Here is a 10,712-nt window from a genome sequence, read left to right as displayed (position 1 = left end):
TTCTTGGCAGTAAACTGAGGCCCCCGTCGCTCAGAAGCACCTCGGCATCGCTCGCTTCGGCACCGCAGTAGACGCGAAGGCTTGTACCACACTTCCCGTCAGTTGACGAGCGGGCGCTGAACTTATCCGTGTGACAGGCCTTGCTTGCGCCCATCACACTCGAAAAACAGATTCACTGAGACGGCTTCAAAAGCTCTCGCAAGCGGCGGCATCTGCAAATTGGCTCCTTCTGCTGCCTCGGCGAGTACAGGTGGTACTCCGGGCAGGCCTTCACTATGCGGGAGTCGCTGAGGCCTAAGCCTGGCCAGCATACCGTCTGCTGTGTTTTTTCTTCTTCGCTCTTCTCTTTGATGGCTGGCATGCAGCTTTTGTCAAAGTTCACGGATCAGCGTGTTGGCCACGGCCAGTCGCTGGCCGCAAACGAGCAAGTGGCCGTCCACTGCCAGATGACATCGCCCGTTCCAATGCGGCCGAAGCCGTAGCTTCACTTTCGACATGTGGTCCGGGGAGCCGGTGATAATGACGCTGTTTCTTTCGACATGTGGTCCGGGGAGCCGGTGGTAATGACGCCGTTTCTTTCGACATGTGGTCCGGGGAGCCGGTGGTAATGACGCTGTTTCTTTCGACATGTGGTCCGGGGAGCCGGTGGTAATGACGCTGTTTCTTTCGACATGTGGTCCGGGGAGCCGGTGGTAATGACGCTGTTTCTTTCAGCGCCAGGACCTCAATATTGCGTTCGGCTGTTGCTCGTGGTGCCGACGGTGTCGCCTCTTCGGAATGTGGGACTTGTGTTCCGGGGTCGTGCGGGTGCGCGATGGAACGCAGATCGATCGCGCATGTGCGTTGAATCCCATATCCATGACCCACACCATGGATCTGTGATTTGGAATCACTGCTTGCGGATCGGGGCAGTCGTCTATTTCTTCTAACTAAATTTGGCACGCGGCTTGCATTGGCAACCAAGGCGTCAATGTAGGGTAAAAAGATTAGTTAAGTGTCCAAGATGACACCCAGGTCATGCGTTGCAGTGCGATGTCCAGGTGAGAGCCCTCTAGTGCACATACGGCTTGCACTGATGAGATACGGAGTGGAAATGTGATGCTGCTGCACTGTTTGAATTATCTAACTATAATGTCTTAACTAACCGATGAATAAGGCAATTAAGTGGTCAATCGAATAAGCAGCCGTAGGTGTTACGTGTGTATGCATCTATTCAACATGACTCCGGGAAGTATGACGTGAGTTTTCGTGAGAAACTGGTACGTCCACCGAATTACACTTCAGATAGGTCTATTGCGGGGCAACAACACGACATAAATCAATGGGCAATCTTCACCAGTGATAGATCGATTCACCAAAAATGGCAGCTGTAAACATGCGCTTATTTAGCAAAGGTGCATGTACAGGATCTCTGTAGGGCCGCGCGTTCCATAACACAAGTTCCATGTGGGGCTTATATTACCTCATGTTTTTTGCAGCTGCTGTTCGAACCATGCGAGCCACTTTACGTAATTTGATGGCTTTTCCGAACAGGTAATTACACAAAGCCTGTTAAAAGTTCACCATCTCCTCCGCCACCAAGAGGCCACTCCAAGTGGGAATTGTGCGAGGCGTAGTAGTACGAATGAAGGTTTGTTCAGGACGAATGCGCTGTCTACTGTACTCTCTTTTGGAAGATTCAGTCCGATCTTTTTGATTGCCTGGATTTCTGGGATCAGAGTTGACGCTAAACGGTGCTTATTGCGTCAGCCCTGACCCCAACATCCAATCGCGAAATTCCAGGTTAACGGAAGAATTTTGTGGCGAAAGTTTGACGGGTTGTAATGCTCGGCACGATTCATTCCACCATCTCACATGGCCCGACCTTTATCGCCTCCTGTACCACCGGCGGCAGCCCACCCCAGTCAGCGACGAATACCGCGCGCTTAAAGAGACTCGAACCCACCCTGCCACAGCTGGATGAATTTGAGTGCAGACGTTCTAACTGACTGGCCCGCTAGAACGCACTCCATTTATAAATATTTAACAGTATCCGTCCGATGCTCGGCTGTAGTGACTTGTAATGCGGTCTATGGTATCCATAATGCTCTCATTTAGGTGACGCGGGATGGATGTGGACTTCCTTAGTGGAATCCCGGGGTGATAATGGGGGAAGGGGGGGGGGGCACCTTATGACCAAAGCCTAAGGACCTATGAAAACAGGATCTAATAGTGCTAGAACATGCCAAATTTCGAATATTTCCAGTGCACCACTCCGGGAGCAGTGGACTTCTCGAGGAAGCAGCTGGATGCACTGACAGTTATGTATGCAAAATACTCACGCCTTGCTTCACAAGAGCAAAAAGTTCGAGTTACCAGAAAGTTTAGAGAACAACTTACCGAATGATCTGATTCACATACCAAGCTTTGTGCTTGCGGCGACCATGCGGCTAAGCACTCGGGTGGAAAATCCCTTGCAGTCGCAAACTACTCCCAGTAAAGCGTCCTTCTCCAGTGGAACTTGGACCTTCATTTAAGCCGCCAGCTGCGGTTTTACATTGTCATATCAGGATAATTATTTAGAAGTAACAAGCCCCCATACCCTAATAAATAATCCTTAACGAAACCCCTATCCCATAGGGGCTTAAGCACTCAAAGAGGCGTAGCTTCGTGACGAATTTCAGCAAGTTCATTGTCCTACGCATTGATTAAGATGATGTCCGGCTTCTGTGACCGAATCTGTGGAGACGTCTTCACACCTAACTAAAACATCCAACGGCTGCTTTTTCGCGCCTCGCGCTGTTCAGGCCGCATTGCGTGTTAGCTTTAGGTAGCGCCCAGAATGTGACAGTTTACGATGGGCTTGCAAGGCTGATCCAGCCCCAGAACCGAAGGCCAAACGGATTGTGATATGTATTGTGATCAAGATAGGCCGTCATGAGTTGATGGAGCCGTTTTGTTCATTCTACGATTGCGCGACGATTGACATTAATGGAATGCGCCACAAATGAGGGATAACGCCTTGAGATAAAGGACATTTTATTTATTTTTGTCCGGTATATTTACCCCTTATGCAGCATATGGAGAAGACCGACTACATAAGCTATGAAATATTGCTTGAAAGTGTTACATGCCAGGAAACGCACTGAGATAATCAGAATTGGGCAATGGGCAAAACGAGAGTGTAGCGGAAAGCGGTATTTTCGAAGACTTTCCAAATCAATAGACGTACTTTCCAGGTAAGCATCGTCGCATACTTCGCCTGCGCAATATCCATATTTATATTCTGAACATATCAACAGCAACAACACAACAAACATTTACGCAATGGAGTATATTGGCATTTTTTTCCGTTGCGTGAGGGTTTGCCAGCCTCGGGTCGCTACCTAGTGTTAGCAACAACAGCCGACGCCGTCCAGTATACAAACGGTGCATCGCCGGGAGTTCGTATTCTTGCGATTAAAGATGGCGAGCGCGGATGCTCCAACCCATCGCATCACCTCTACCGTTCCATTTTGAAAAAGGACGCACATCCCAAGCGAATATGGGTTGGCGTTGTCGATAACGCGCATTGTCTATTAATTATCAATTTTTACATTTGAGGTAGAATGATTATGTGTGATGATATGCTGAAATGTGATGTTCAAAGCTCCTACGACTGAACGAATTCATTTTGCGCCATGGAAACAATGCATTTTTTTTTATCCAACTGGGATTAGAGCCCAAGATCCGTAGGTGGCTCATAATTTTGTAGATATTGCCTGAGATGCCTACTTGCGACACTCCCAGGGACTGCCGGAGTTTGAATTTCAGAGATACGAAAATTGCACCAATCGAAAGGGAATTCAAGTCTCCATAACTGAAGTGATACCAGTGATACCAGTCTTGAAACGTAAAGCGCATGAACCAGCAACATGTTACGAGCACCTTTTGTATTGTTCTTCTTCACGGCAAAGTTCCCCAACCTAGCGTCACTCCAGTCCCCCAGGTGACGCCTGAATTTTCTCGACGGATTCGATTAATAGACTGAATATGAATCAGCTCAATTCGGCTAATATTCTGAGCTTGATAATCGCGGGATGCGCAAAAAACGGTTAACAAAATAGTGTTTTTTAGCAATATTTTCTCGCTTTTTCTATTGCAACGCGGTAGCGTGAAGCACTGGCAAATCTGCTTCGGACACATTCTGGGCGTTACGACGTGAATATAACAGGCGATGGGCTTTTGTCCTTGCTATTGGTGCCACTATTTCTACACTGGAATCTTATTTTCATCAAGTGCAATAAGCCGACGTAAAATAATGCGAGTAGTAATTGATGGTTATGAGCTTTTAGAAACAACCACATGAGATCGCACCAGACTTCCATCAAATTGCTTATTAAAGAGGCCAGCCAGACAACTTTGCTCTTCTCTTACTCGTCCCTGATACGAGACCTGCTCGTAAAACATACCGAACATCATTACAGTTCAATGAATAACGCATGCTGATATGGCACATGCGCGATCTCTGGCAGCCGAACCAGAGAGCCGAGATGCCTTCGCTGGCGGCCGATCTACGATGCACCCGCTGCGCAGCAGGAGTGCGAGACTGCGGCGGCAGCTCCGGCCGGCGGCGGCTGTCTATTTCGGAGACGATCCCGAAGCAGGAGACTGCCGTGCAGTGCGTGCTCTGTCGGTGTGCGGCGGCCGCAGAGGTCAGGGCGATGCCGCGCCTGTCGCGGACCAGCCGCCGGACAAGTCAGCCCGGAGTGAGTCAGTCACGCCTGGCCGACGCGTGAGCGGAATCCCGCAGCTGCTGCGGAGCCGGCTCCCCCGCCACGGGTGGAACTCTGACGAAGTACTAAGCCCTGCAATGGCGCACACCACGTTACTGGAACACTGGAAGTTAACAGTACGTATTACTGCATGTGGTCCGGGTGTTGAGGGACGTGCTTGTGTTTACCAAATATAAAACAACCCTAATGAGATGGAAAGATGAATCGCTTAAAACATGCCTCCGCGTCCCTTTGGAGGGGCAATCGCTTCCATTCCAGAAATGCCATGCAAACAATGGTCAAAGTTGGGGAGGGGGAGGGCGATGGAGTTCCGCACTTCACGGAGAAATACACCCCTTATACAAACCCTGCACATTGCATGGCCGGATTTTGACATGCAAGGGGTCTGAATTAAGCGTATGTCGCCCGACTGCCTCGACAGATCGAGCTGGCACGCTGATGTAGCCACAAAACGCTGCCGTAAACCATTACAACCTCACGTCATTACAAGTACTAACGGGCCTTATCATAAGGCGGCTGAGAAACACTGAGCTCTTGGGAGGCTCAACATAGAAAACACTAATTGTTTGAAATGGGGGCGGTAGCAGCCTTCGTTACATTTTTCCACGGAGGAACATCGCGTCTCTTTGTCGTAATTAGTGAAAACGATCTGTGATCATTTTTAGACGCACGTCAAAAGTCATCATTGTTTGAAATTGTGTATTTACTTAATCGCCCCAGACGAGCACAGGCTTTTCAAAAGAATTAGGTGGAAACGGTTCACATGCCACATGTGATTGCAGAGGTACCATGATAACTGGCCCGGCTTGTACCGAGTAACACAACTGCACTCTGGTTTGGAGGCGAAAATGCGTTCCGCGTATGAGCGGTTAGACGTCCAAGCGTCGCGCGGACGGTGCGTTTCGTTCCGCGTATGAGCGGTTAGACGTCCAATCGTCGTGCGGACGGTGCGTTTCGTTCCGCGCATGAGCGGTTAGACGTCCAAGCGTCGCGCGGACGGTGCGCTTCGTTCCGCGTATGAGCGGTCAGACGTCCAGGCGTCGCGCGGACGGTGCGTTTCGTTCCGCGTATGAGCGGTTAGACGTCCAAGCGTCGCGCGGACGGTGCGTTTCGTTCCGCGTATGAGCGGTTAGACGTCCAGGCGTCGCGCGGACGGTGCGTTTCGTTCCGCGCATAAGCGGCCAGACGTCCAGGCGCTGCGCGGACGGCGCGTTTCCGCAGCGGAACCGACCTATCAAATAATCATTCATAGCTTACCCAATCCTTCATACAGCTTTTCCATGACAGGCTGACAGTCATGACAGACCAGAACTGCAGTGTGAGACGTCTTGAAACAATTATGTCGTCCTGTGTGGCATGTTAAAGGGAAAAAGGGCTACTAGCAGTGTGACGTCACTGGTGGACGGGCAGCTTCTCTCCTGTTGTTTTATGTAGCTTGTTAAGGGGCAGGAAAACTACTAGCAGTGGTGGGCGTCACTTGTGGGGACGGCAACTTTGCTCAATGGTTTTGATATGTAGCTTTACCTTTGGTGCTACACACAATCAACATACCCTAAAATACTCTCTATTGTTTGCCATCATTCTACCGACCCATGCCTCGCTACCCAATAATCAACCGCGCGGTGTGTTTCCCCTGTGAAAATGATCCTGTTTCTCACACGGTTTTCCAATTGTGTTTTGATACGGAAGACGCCTAGTTTTTCTTTAAAAAAAGATGCTTAGCCAGCTAAAACTGAACGAATAAAACGGCTTCTGCCATCTTTACACTGGCTCATTGCACCAATGTTACACATTTCAAGTGCCTACTGACGTGAGCTGGCAAGTACCCACTTTGATTGTACTGACCTCCAATTGACAACTCTGCACGCTACGCTTTAATCAAAAACTTTTGCAGAAATTTCACAGAGAGCTATCGAAAAGTAGCGTACAGAAATACCACACCTGTTAATATATTTTACAAGTTTCTTTTTGTGCCGCAAGGATATCAAGGCTGGGAGAGGCTTGGTTTTGAATCACTTTATAATATCTCGTACACCGGTATGCAGCTCAACGCGGGTGGTGTCTTACACATTGCGGACGGTGATATCACGTAGGTGCGTGAAATGCATCATTGATAATTTATGTCAATATCAACATTATATGTGCATAGCATAAGTACAATGACTGGAGCATCCAGTTTCTCAGATTGAAATGTATCATGACGATCAAATTCCTATGGAAACTTAGATATGTGACACTTTTTCATCTCCGTCAGCCGCACATATGGCCGCCTAAGCCCGGATAATGTCCGTATAACACCAAATAAATTGGTGGGTAATTTGCATGGAACACAACATTGTCATCACGCTGAGGTGAACCATCAAATCTTTATTTCAAAGTTGAAGTTTTCGCAGCATGGATTATTACGTTCACCACGTGTGGAAGCAACTCTTTCATTTCAATATTTAATAGCTTCATCTCTGGTTGGGCAGAACGGCACACTTTTCTTCCCCATGATTCAGGTATTTTGACCATATGGATGGTATATAATCCCAGGAATGATTCGATTGAGGCGACCTTTTTACGCAAACCCACGGCAAATATATCATCGTGTTGATGCGCAATGCAAACCTTTATAGCATCTGGTTATGCAGGTGCTCAGCACTGGTACTAGTATTCTCGGCACTTTGCTTTGGAACTAGACCAGATAATTGATACAAATGCGTTATGTCTGTGTTTGTCATGCCATTGGCTGCTAGAGGAGTTCAACGACCGCGATACTTGACACTGTCATCTCAAAAAATGAAAAGCCGATGATTCTGATTTGCAGCTGATTTAAGTGATTTCACACCGTAAAGTAGAGACTCGCACAAAATGAGCGTTTTATTACATACTCAGCGTTCACCTAAATGGTTCAATGAGACGTGTTGTCCATGAAAAGCTGGAGCGCACTTCATATTTTGATGTGACTAGTCCTTAGAGTCGCATCAGGTAATGCGAAGTTCGGTAAGCAAGAATAATATATCGTAAGTTATATTGTTAGTTTCAAATTTGATGTTAATCCACGATCTTAATAAATTTCAAACGCAAGCAACTGTTTGGTCGTCCAAGTCGTTTCATGCAGCCTGATCTGAGACGAAACTTAGAGTAAATTAACAAATGTAATCTGGCACTTAGCGAACATTCCGGTTTTCGTACCTCAGCTCAGTATTTGTCTAAGCGATTTCCGTGACTACCTATTTCATTTAACTTTAATAACTCCACAAAGCTGGAGGCAAATGGATATGCAGATGGTAAGACTGTTCCCAGAATTGTGTCCTTTTACCGAACTTGTGTTGTCATCAATAACCCTCCGACTGATATAATTATATGCACCCAGATTGTACGATACAGGAGTGTCTTTTGCCGCTTGACTCAGCAGTTCTGCTCGATTGGTTCAGGAGCTATTCAGTGAGCACTTCCCCAGTAGCTGCTCAATCAAATGGTTTATTAATGCATGACAAACATATGAAAAAACCATATCAGGCTCAATGTAACAGTGAGATATAGCACCACGTACTTGTATATGCAGCGTTAGTATAGTGTGTTTAAAGTGATTTTTGTGTGCAAATTATGTATGCCTTCCAGGTCCCGCGCATGATCAGCTTTGCTATTGGGCTTTAACATGGAGCAAATAAATGTGCCATTTTGATGTGCATCTAGCCTTGTCTTCACGTACCGTGTGTGTGCAACGAGAGCCTGCGACCAAGCATCGCGGCTTCTTCTTGGTTACCGCGCATTGTAGCATACCGCTAAAATTATCCCACTCTCCCGTCATGTTCCCATGCTCGCGAGTAGCGGATGGTTTCGGAGCTCGGCAATGGCTGTAACTGAAGAAGAAAACTGCTCCATGTTGATGCCAGTAACGAAGAGACTTTGTTCATCGTTTCATTGATCCTTCCGCACGTTAGTTGCAGCTGGTGCTTAGTAGCACCGTTCGGTCATTGATGTTGATGTGTGGTACTTGAAATGATTGCCGAACCGTTTTTTTTGGACGTGGTGTTCAAGATCGCACAATACGGTGGTCTTAGACCGGATAATGGGTAGTTAATATAGATGTAGGACTGTCTGCCGGACGCGTTCTTGAGTCCGATCGATCGAAATGGTCCCGACCCCGACTCAAGGTACACGAGGCTGATCCCGACCCGACTCCCTCCGGAAAGCATTGCATAGCTTTGAGTCTTTCTCCACTCCGACTAAAGAAGTGACTCAATTCCAGAGCCGGTTCCGATGCGGTCGATTCCTATGGCAGTAGTTTGAGAGATAGCCCGTTCTGTCAGTTGCATGAAAGCCTTCAAAGGACAATTATTTGAAAAGACTGCATAACTGCTCCCAGTTGGTCCGCATGTAAGCCGACCGGCCGTTAATTCATGTTCTGGGCTATGTTACTGCCATGTTCTGGGCTATATTACTGCCATGTTCTGGGCTATATTACTGCCATGTTCTGGGCTATATTACTGCCATGTTCTGGGCTATATTACTGCCATGGACCCACTGATGCTTCAAGTGACTTAACTCCATTTCAGACCCGCAAGAAATGTGCAAGGAACCGTTCCACGCTGATGCAATCATTTTTTTTTTGGGACCAGTTCCGGCAAAACTGGGAGCCGTAGAAATGTTTTAAGCCACGCATTACAATTAGGCTATATCTGGTCCAAACCATAGCGAACACTGAAAGGAATTAATTCGACATGACATGCTGCTTCGCAGGCAATCACGCTGGATGTAAAAGTATGGAATCAAGCCGTTGCTGGTACGCGATCCACGTTGACAATGTCCACCACTTTTACAGCAACTAATTTTGTTTCATGGCCTTTCAGCTGTTGTTCCGCCGCGCGCAGCTCTCCTCGCGCGAGGGCTGCAGGACGCCGCGGCGTGTGCCGCCCCAGCCGCCGGGGCGCGGGAGCGCGGCCGCGAGCCGGCGCGTCGTCGAGCGCGGCCCGCCAGCGACTCTGGGCCTGCTCGATCACCGCCGCCGTGGCCCGTGCCAGCCGGCCTCGCTGGCGACCCGAGGCCGCGCCGGACCGGAAGAGCTCCGCCCCCGACGCGCTGACGCCAGCTAATGAACTGAAGGGCGCACTGATAGCCGATGAGGTGATAGCGGCGGCCGTGATGGCGCCAGCGAGCGCAGCGCATGTGTGAGGGCCCGGCCGGCTCTGTCTCTGGCGCCTGCATAATACAGCCTGCGTCGCCTGCGCTGCCAAGAGATGGCAGTTGATAGTGATGATGGATGGCGCGTTATATCGCCATGGCCGGTGTGGAGTCCGGGGCACGTCGGCCAGCCTTCATCTGTCCCTCAGCGGTCAGGTGTGGAGTCCGAGGCACGTCGACCAGCCTTCATCTGTCCCTCAGCGGTCAGGTGTGGAGTCCGGGGCACGTCGACCAGCCTTCATCTGTCCCTCAGCGGTCAGGTGCGCTGTGCCGACGGCCGACGGCCGCTGTTGACCGTCAGCTGGCTCGAAGGACGTTCACTGCGTAGATCATTCCACCCGGTCACTAATAACGCTCTATAAAACAGCACATAAGACCTAACTTGTCAAACACGGTAAGTGCACCCCGACAAATGTGTTCTCAACTTGCTCATCGCGAAACAAAACACTATTGCAATCATGCCTGCACTCCAATTCAAGTTCAGCCAACTGGGGTGGAGCTGAGGCACTCGCCAACCTGTTGTCGTGAAGACAAAACGTCGTGGTCTCCCACCACAGCACTGGAATGTGGAGCTACGACAGAACACTGCCGGCCCAGTAGGGGACGCTGGACACCAGCAGTCACGCACGGCCGCCATCAGCGTCATTTGGCACCGGCTTCGATCAGTGTCGGCCGGCGACCTGGCCAGCGCGACCAACCCCAGTCCCTCCCTGCTCGCGACGGGGTCAACCAAACAGGCGACTTCCGGCATATCGGCCTTTTGTCGACCTAGTTTGGAGCACGGTTACC

The sequence above is a fragment of the Pollicipes pollicipes genome, unplaced genomic scaffold (assembly GCF_011947565.3).
Source record: "Pollicipes pollicipes isolate AB1234 unplaced genomic scaffold, Ppol_2.1 Scaffold_7261;HRSCAF=8764_pilon_pilon_pilon, whole genome shotgun sequence".
In the NCBI taxonomy this organism is placed as follows: Eukaryota; Metazoa; Arthropoda; class Thecostraca; order Pollicipedomorpha; family Pollicipedidae; genus Pollicipes; species Pollicipes pollicipes.
This window is presented reverse-complemented; position numbering follows the sequence as displayed.